An 8,693-nucleotide genomic window follows, 5' to 3' on the forward strand; every position below is an offset into this window, starting at 1 on the left:
TGTACTAATGTGTTGCATGAAAAAGACAGCAATATGCATTGAACATTTCATTAATAAGAAATAATGAGAGATGAGCAATATTAGCACCTTCCAATGCTAAAAAGTTTTATTTGGGAATCTCAAGAAATTCCACACAATGGGTGCTTGGGTAGTTCAGATACACAAAAATCTCAGAAAAATGGAATCTTAACCTGGGAATTATGATCAGTTGTTGGCAAAAATGATTGTGGGCACAGACGGAATCCTCAAGACACTCAGACTGTGTTCCCATCCCATTACCTGGACTTGAAAATATTGGTAGATTTCCTGTTTTTAAAGAACAAACATATATCTGGAATGGATATAGACCTTCAGGAATCACCACTGGAATTGATAACAGAGCTTTACATGTAAAAAATTTATACTTATATACAAAAAGAATATACAGTGTAGCCCCAATTATGTAAAAAAAAATGAAATAGGGCAGCCCGGCAGTTTAGCGCCACCTTCAGCCCAGAGCCTGATCCTGGAGACCTAGAATCGAGTCTCACATCAAGTTCCCTACATGAAGCCTGCTTCTCCCTCTGCCTTGTCTCTGCCTCTCTCTGTGTCCCTAATGAATAAATAAATAAAATCTTTTAAAAATGAAATAATTACAAATATTATATTGACATTTAATTATAAAAATTAAAAATATTGACATATTAATAATAATTATTTCTGTTTGATGAACTTATATAAACTGTTATTTTTCTTTTTAACACTTTTATCTTCTCTTTCTTGATGACTTGTTTTTCTTTTGTAAACAAACAAAAAAAAGAAATAACGAAAACTTTGTCATATAACTACACCACTATTTAGAAATCTCTAAATGTGACCCTTTGGGGCTGGGGGCTGGAAGGTAGCAGACCAGGATGGCGCTGTCAGTGAGAAAGAATTTCCTTTTCCCTTTAAGGTCCTTCTAGCTGGAATTGGAAACAAATTGATGTGAAACAGATTAACAGAAGAAAATAAATTTTAGTAGCATACATTGGGGGAATCCACACACACATTGAAATTCCAAAGACCATAAAACAACGTGATGTTTATGTGAGCTAAGGAGAAGGGTGGGGGTCTGAAGACCATAAGGAGAGACAGACCACTAGCAGGAAGGTGAGAGGAGATGTTTAGAAAACAAAGGTTGCCCTATTATGTAGATAAATTTCTTAGGTGAAGAGGAATCACCATTAAAAGCTTTCTTTCTGGTACAAGCAGACAATTGAAAGGAAGATAAAGAACTTTTCCCAAATTTGCTGGGTTTTGATTGCCTTTAACTGAAACTAATGTTCATGCCAAAATGGCCCATTTTGGGGCAGCTGACCCTTAGCATCTGTACTTCTCAGCATTGTCCAAGTCTCAGCTCAAATCATCTCCTCCACAGAAGCCACCCCCAACCTCACAGTCTCAAGAATGTCCCAATCTCTTCTCTCTTACCATACTGTACTCTTTGTTTTTTAATTGTCTTCCTATCAGTTATTTTTATTTGAAATCACCATGTTCATTCTTGTGCATATTGTGTTATCCTTTTAGAATGTCAGCTCTTGGTGTTACATGCTCATTTGTTTGAACAGTACATGGTATATAGTAAGCCTTCAGTAAGTACTTATTGAGTGAATGAATAAATTTAGCACATGATTACATGGGAATGGGGCCATGGTATGTTTGTATACATATTCAGACATAGAAATATTCGTGTAAACATGGGAAAAGGTCAGGAACAATATCTATTAATTTAATTTAGGGATAGGAGGAAAGTCATTAGGGAGACTTTTACTTAGTACTTTATAATATTTTTGAATGTTGGGGTTATTGTAGATACTTTTGTCTTCTTCCTAATATGTTTCAAATAAAATCAAGTTTTAAAACAAACAGGAGATTTGGCTTAGCCAAGAAACATAGCTTATGAACTATGGTATATTGTTATGACCTCTGCCAGATTTTGTATGACACTGCCAGGCTTGGGGCAAGGCCTCACAATAAAAGGCTGTTGACTCCCTGGTACCCTTAGGATGTATGGCAAACTTCTTAACATGGCTTCAACACCCTTCACATACCTACTTCTCCAAACCCATCTCTAGTCACTCTATCATTGTCCTCATTGCCCTAAGCTCTAGTCCACAGTTTTCAGATTCCACCCTTTGCAGTTCTATCCAACGCCCTGGAAAACCTACTCTTTATTTTCTACCTAGCAAGAACCTAGATCAGATGCCACTCTCTGATACCTTCTCTTATTCCTTCAAACAGTTATTTGATGTTAGTCCCCTGCATTCCCATAGAGCACCATACATCTGGGCTATGAAGCTACAACCATGTTGTTCTTTGAATCCTCCACATCTGGCAAAGTCCTTGGCACATAGTAGATACTCAATAAAAGTGTCTGGAGCTTAAGAAAATGTTTAAATAATGTTAGAAATCTTTAAAAGATTTAAAAGTATATTATGATACTAAGTTATAAAATGTCTCCATAGAAAAAAATATAATGAAATTTCACTAATTCAAAAACAAGAAGGTGAACTGGCCTAATTTGTTTGGCTACGCCTTTTAAAAATATTGCCTTTTAGCTTCTTTCCAACACATTTAAAGCATAATTAAGAATCATAACTAAAGAATGCTTCTAAGTGATAACTTCAAGGCATAGGTACAGAATAATACCTGATTCACTTGCAATTAGCGTTAAGTAGGTCCACTTTGAGTTAAATATAACTTCTGTAATTATATTCACCATCTCAATTTGCCTTACAAACAATAATTTTATTGAAGATGCCAAATTTCATGTGGGTGCAGGCCAGGAAAAATTACCCTACACATGTCCCTGATGGAATGTGTCCAAATTAATGATATTTTATTGTGCAAATGTCATAGCAAGAGATCTAAAGGATGTAGGAGACATTCAGGACATTGTCCTAATCCTTTTCTGAGGGATGGTTCAGGTAATGTGTCAGCCAACTGATGGATTATTGCCCCAATACATGACACTCCCAGGAATGTATAATGTCCTTAGAATTGAATTACTGTCCTGGGAGTGAAAGTGAGTCACTGATTTCACAGTCTTAAATGTTTAGAATATGCACAATATCATGTAGGGATTGTGTTGCAGCCTTAAAAGCCCCCAAGTGATTCACAGTTGGGATCATAATTAATAGGCCCATGTTTGCAGATAAGCTACATGTTAGTTAGAAATATTCTTCTTGAAAGGTCTTTATTGGGTTTGATAGAATCATAAAACTAGAGTCCTATAGAGTTGTAGATTGTCACTCATTGTTATATTTTCAAACAGCAGTTGAAAGCTTCCCTATTCTCTTGCAGGCTCTATGCATGAACCTCCATAGTACTTGTTCTTTAAGACTCTGGTGTTAATACCTCCTCCAACAAACCCTTCCTGATAGTCTCCACCCAAACTACCTCTCCCTCTTCTAATATTCTGGAGTATATTCCTTGTGTGTTTTACATTGTTTTATCAGCACTTTTCTTAAGCTTCTTAAGATACTAATGGGTCCTTTTTTATAACTCCCATGCCTAGCTCACAGCATGGCCAAGAGCTAGCTCCATATACATGTTTGTTAAATAAATCATATAGTCCCCACCTTTGATAAACCAGTGTTGTTAGAGAAAGAGATGCATAAACAGATAGTTATTGTACAAAGAAAATTTCCTTATGGAGAACCAAGTGCTATAGACTCTCTAATAGTAGAAGGAGTAATAATTGTTTAAGAGTGATCCAGAAAAGGGACATTAGACATGGACCTTAAGGTGAAAAGGAGGATACATGGAGAATGAATCTGAGCCAGAAATGCTGACATGTACAAAGGCATAAAGGCATGGGAGAACATGGTGTGTTTATGGAGAGGGAAGTGATTTTGGAGGGCTAGAGTTTACAAAGGTTCTCTAGCATTCCTGTATTTCAAAATCACCTTAGAAACTTGATAATCATGCTATATTTCTACCCTGCCCCCCCCCAAAGATGTAGAAAATATTAGGCCACAGGATTTGCATCTTAAGTGAACAATTCCAGATCATTCTGATAACAGGTGGTCCCTGGACATTCATCATTTAGGATCTAGATAATAAAGTGGTATCAGAAAAATCAGATTACAATGAGTTTTAATGCTCACTTCAGTAGAATTAAATGAAAATCCATAAATTAAGGAAGAATTCGAGAATTTGCCAGTTCAGTGTTCTAGTACTTAATTTTTTTCTGAGATTTAATTTATTTATTCATGAGAGACACACAGATAGAGAGGCAGAGACACAGGCAGAGGGAGAAGCAGGCTTCGTGCAGGGAGGCCGCTGTGGGACTCCATGCCAGTACTCCGGGATCACACCTTGAGCCAAAGGCAGACGCTCAACCACTGAGCCATCCAGGCATCCCTAGTACGTTAAATATAACATTTCTGATCTACTTTTTCCCACTTATGCTGATTTCTTACTATTTTATTCATGTTATTCATACTGGTATGAATTTCTTGTTTTAATCTAATGATTTTCAAACCTTTTTTTTTAAAAAAGATTGATTTATTTTTTTAAAATATTTTATTTATTTACTCATGAGAGACACACAGAGAGAGGCAGAGACATAGGCAGAGAGTGAAACAGGCTCCTTGTGGGGAGCCCAATGCAGGACTCGATCCCTGGATCCCAGGATCACACCCTGAGCCGAAGGCAGATGCTCAACCACTGAGGCACCCAGGCATCCCAAAAGATTGATTTATTTATGAGAGAGTATGTATGATCATGTGCTTGTGTAGTGGGAGGAAGGAGGGAGAGAGAACCTCAAGTAGGCTCCCTGCTGACCTAAGAGTCCCCAACACAGGGCTTGATCCCAGGACCTTGAGATCATGACCTGAGCTGAAATCAAGTCAGACTCTTAACCTGCTGAGCCACCCAGGCACCCCAATTATTTTCAAACCTTTAAAGTTTTTTTTTTCCTTTAAAGTTTTTTAAAAGATGCTTTCTTACCTGGAAGTTCACTAACTATAAATCCGATAAAATGGAGCCACTTCAGTTTGACGGAGACAGTCCATCTCTCAGCCCACAGTCTGTCACTATATGAGACACTTCTGACAAAATCCAGGTAGCTCATTTGGAAAGCTACTGTTCTAGCCAAAAGAGCTAGGCATAGTAAATTACTGGGTACAGTAATTTATGTGAGCCTTTATTCCATGTTTCTGTGAAAAAAGAAGTGCCAGTAAGTTAGTTTGATGAATATCAGTTCCCCACATATACTGTTCTGAGGAAGGATTGCCTTTGTGAAGTGCAATATCTTGGGTTGGATGATCTCTATGAGAGAAAGTGCCTGTAGTGGGAATGGGCAAGGTGGAAAGAGTTGAGCCCAGCAAAAACTTCATTATCAAGAGTAATGGAAGACAAGTGAGTTTTCTTTTTGCCCCAAGTGATCTATGCCTTGGGAGATGTCACAGAGCAACACTGATGGGGCAGGAGATGTAGATTTTTCTCTTTACTTGAATCATGAAATGTGAATTAAATCTGCTTTTGGTAAATGAACGGAGAATAACTCTTGCAAAAAATTTTCTACAGCTCTTGTCCTTCTGGTTGCCATTCTCTTGAAGCTAGGAAGAGTAAAAAAATGGAGCATTGCTGGTTCACTAGAGAATCAAAGAGATGAGTTTGGTTTGTGTTATCTGGTGCCTTTTTGTTATCAAAATAAGTTGTAAATTCTGTTATGTAGTGGCACAGGTCTAAATTCCTGTCTGTATCTGTATATAAAATCATTTATTCAGGAACGAGTTATAAACACAGGAGAAGGAATGAATAAGTACATCTATTTTATTTCTATAGTGAAAAAAGTGAACATAAAATTTGAAAAATGGGATAATCAGTAGAAGGGAACAATCTGAGAAAATGTTATTAATAGGGGGGGAGGAGCAAGATGGCGTAAGAGTAGGGTCTCCAAATCACCTGTCTCCACCAAACTACCTAGAAAACCTTCAAATTATCCTGAAAATCTATGAATTCGGCCTGAGATTTAAAGAGAGACCAGCTGGAATGCTACAGTGAGAAGAGTTCGCGCTTCTATCAAGGTAGGAAGACGGGGAAAAAGAAGTAAAGAAACAAAGGCCTCCAAGGGGGAGGGGCCCCCGCGAGGAGCCGGGCTGAGGCCGGGGCGAGTGTCCCCAGGACAGGAGAGCCCCGTCCCGGAGACGCAGGAGCTGCACCGACCTTCCCGGGCGGAAAGGGGCTCGCGGGGAGTTGGAGCAGGACCCAGGAGGGCGGGGATGCCCTCGGGCTCCCGGGGACAGTAACAGCAACTGCGCACCCAGGAGAGTGCGCCGAGCTCCCTAAGGGCTGCAGCGCGCACGGCGGGACCCGGCGGGACCCGGAGCAGCTGAAGGGGCTCGGGCGGCGGCTCCGCGGAGGGGGCTGCGCGGCCCCGGGAGCAGCTCGGAGGGGCTCGGGCAGAGGAGGAGGCTCCGTGCGGAGGGGGCTGCGCGGTTCCAGGAGCAGCTCGGAGGGCTCGGGCGGCGGCTCCGCGGAGGGGGCTGCGCGGCCCGGGAGCGCGAATCCAACAGCGCAGGATCCGGAGCACAGGGCGCCGGGACACAGCCCAGGATCCGGCCTCCCCCAGGATAGGCAGAGGCCGGGAGGGCCCAGGACAGCGAGGACGCTCCTGCCCCAGCTGAGCAGATCAGCGGCCCCGCCCGGAGCCTCCAGGCCCTGCAGACGGAGTTCCCGGAGCTGAATCCAGGTTTCCAGAGCTGCCCCGCCACTGGGGCTGTTCCTCCTGCGGCCTCACGGGGTAAACAACCCCCACTGAGCCCTGCGCCAGGCGGGGGCACAGCAGCTCCCCCAACTGCTAACACCTGAAAATCAGCACAACAGGCCCCTCCCCCAGAACACCAGCTAGACGGACAACTTCCAGGAGAAGCCAAGGGACTTAAAGTACACAGAATCAGAAGATACTCCCCGGTGGTTCTTTTTTTGTTTGTTTGTTTTTGTTTTTGTTTTTGTTTTTATTTTGTTTTGCTTTTTGATTTGTTTCCTTCCCCCACCCCCTTTTTTTCTCCTTTCTTTTTCTTTCTCTTTTTCTTCTTTTTTTTTTTTCTTCTTTTTCTTCCCTTTTTTTTTTCTCTTTCTCCTTTCTTTCCTTCTTTCTCTCCTCTCTTTTTCTCTTTTTCCCAATACAACTTGCTTTTGGCCACTCTGCACTGAGCAAAATGACTAGAAGGAAAACCTCACCTCAAAAGAAAGAATCAGAAACAGTCCACTCTCCCACAGAGTTACAAAATCTGGATTACAATTCAATGTCAGAAAGCCAATTCAGAAGCACTATTATACAGCTACTGGTGGCTCTAGAAAAAAGTATAAAGGACTCAAGAGACTTCATGACTGCAGAATTTAGAGCTAGTCAGGCAGAAATTAAAAATCAATTGAATGAGATGCAATCCAAACTAGAAGTCCTAACGACGAGGGTTAACGAGGTGGAAGAACGAGTGAGTGACCTAGAAGACAAGTTGATAGCAAAGAGGGAAACTGAGGAAAAAAGAGACAAACAATTAAAAGACCATGAAGATAGATTAAGGGAAATAAACGACAGCCTGAGGAAGAAAAACCTACGTTTAATTGGGGTTCCCGAGGGCGCCGAAAGGGACAGAGGGCCAGAATATGTATTTGAACAAATTCTAGCTGAAAACTTTCCTAATCTGGGAAGGGAAACAGGCATTCATATCCAGGAAATAGAGAGATCCTCCCCTAAAATCAATAAAAAACGTTCAACACCTCGACATTTAATTGTGAAGCTTGCAAATTCCAAAGATAAGGAGAAGATCCTTAAAGCAGCAAGAGACAAGAAATCCCTGACTTTTATGGGGAGGAGTATTAGGGTAACAGCAGACCTCTCCACAGAGACCTGGCAGGCCAGAAAGGGCTGGCAGGATATATTCAGGGTCCTAAATGAGAAGAACATGCAACCAAGAATACTTTATCCAGCAAGGCTCTCATTCAAAATGGAAGGAGAGATAAAGAGCTTCCAAGACAGGCAGCAACTAAAAGAATATGTGACCTCCAAACCAGCTCTGCAAGAAATTTTAAGGGGGCCTCTTAAAATTCCCCTTTAAGAAGAAGTTCAGTGGAACAGTCCACAAAAACAAAGACTGAATAGATATCATGATGACACTAAACTCATATCTCTCAATAGTAACTCTGAATGTGAACGGGCTTAATGACCCCATCAAAAGGCGCAGGGTTTCAGACTGGATAAAAAAGCAGGACCCATCTATTTGCTGTCTACAAGAGACTCATTTTAGACAGAAGGACACCTACAGCCTGAAAATAAAAGGTTGGAGAACCATTTACCATTCGAATGGTCCTCAAAAGAAAGCAGGGGTAGCCATCCTTATATCAGATAAACTAAAATTTACCCCAAAGACTGTAGTGAGAGATGAAGAGGGACACTATATCATACTTAAAGGATCTATTCAACAAGAGGACTTAACAATCCTCAATATATATGCTCCGAATGTGGGAGCTGCCAAATATATAAATCAATTATTAACCAAAGTGAAGAAATACTTAGATAATAATACACTTATACTTGGTGACTTCAATCTAGCTCTTTCTATACTCGATAGGTCTTCTAAGCACAACATCTCCAAAGAAACGAGAGCTTTAAATGATACACTGGACCAGATGGATTTCACAGATATCTACAGAACTTTACA

The sequence above is a fragment of the Canis lupus genome, chromosome 16 (assembly GCF_048164855.1).
Source record: "Canis lupus baileyi chromosome 16, mCanLup2.hap1, whole genome shotgun sequence".
Lineage (NCBI taxonomy): Eukaryota > Metazoa > Chordata > Mammalia > Carnivora > Canidae > Canis > Canis lupus.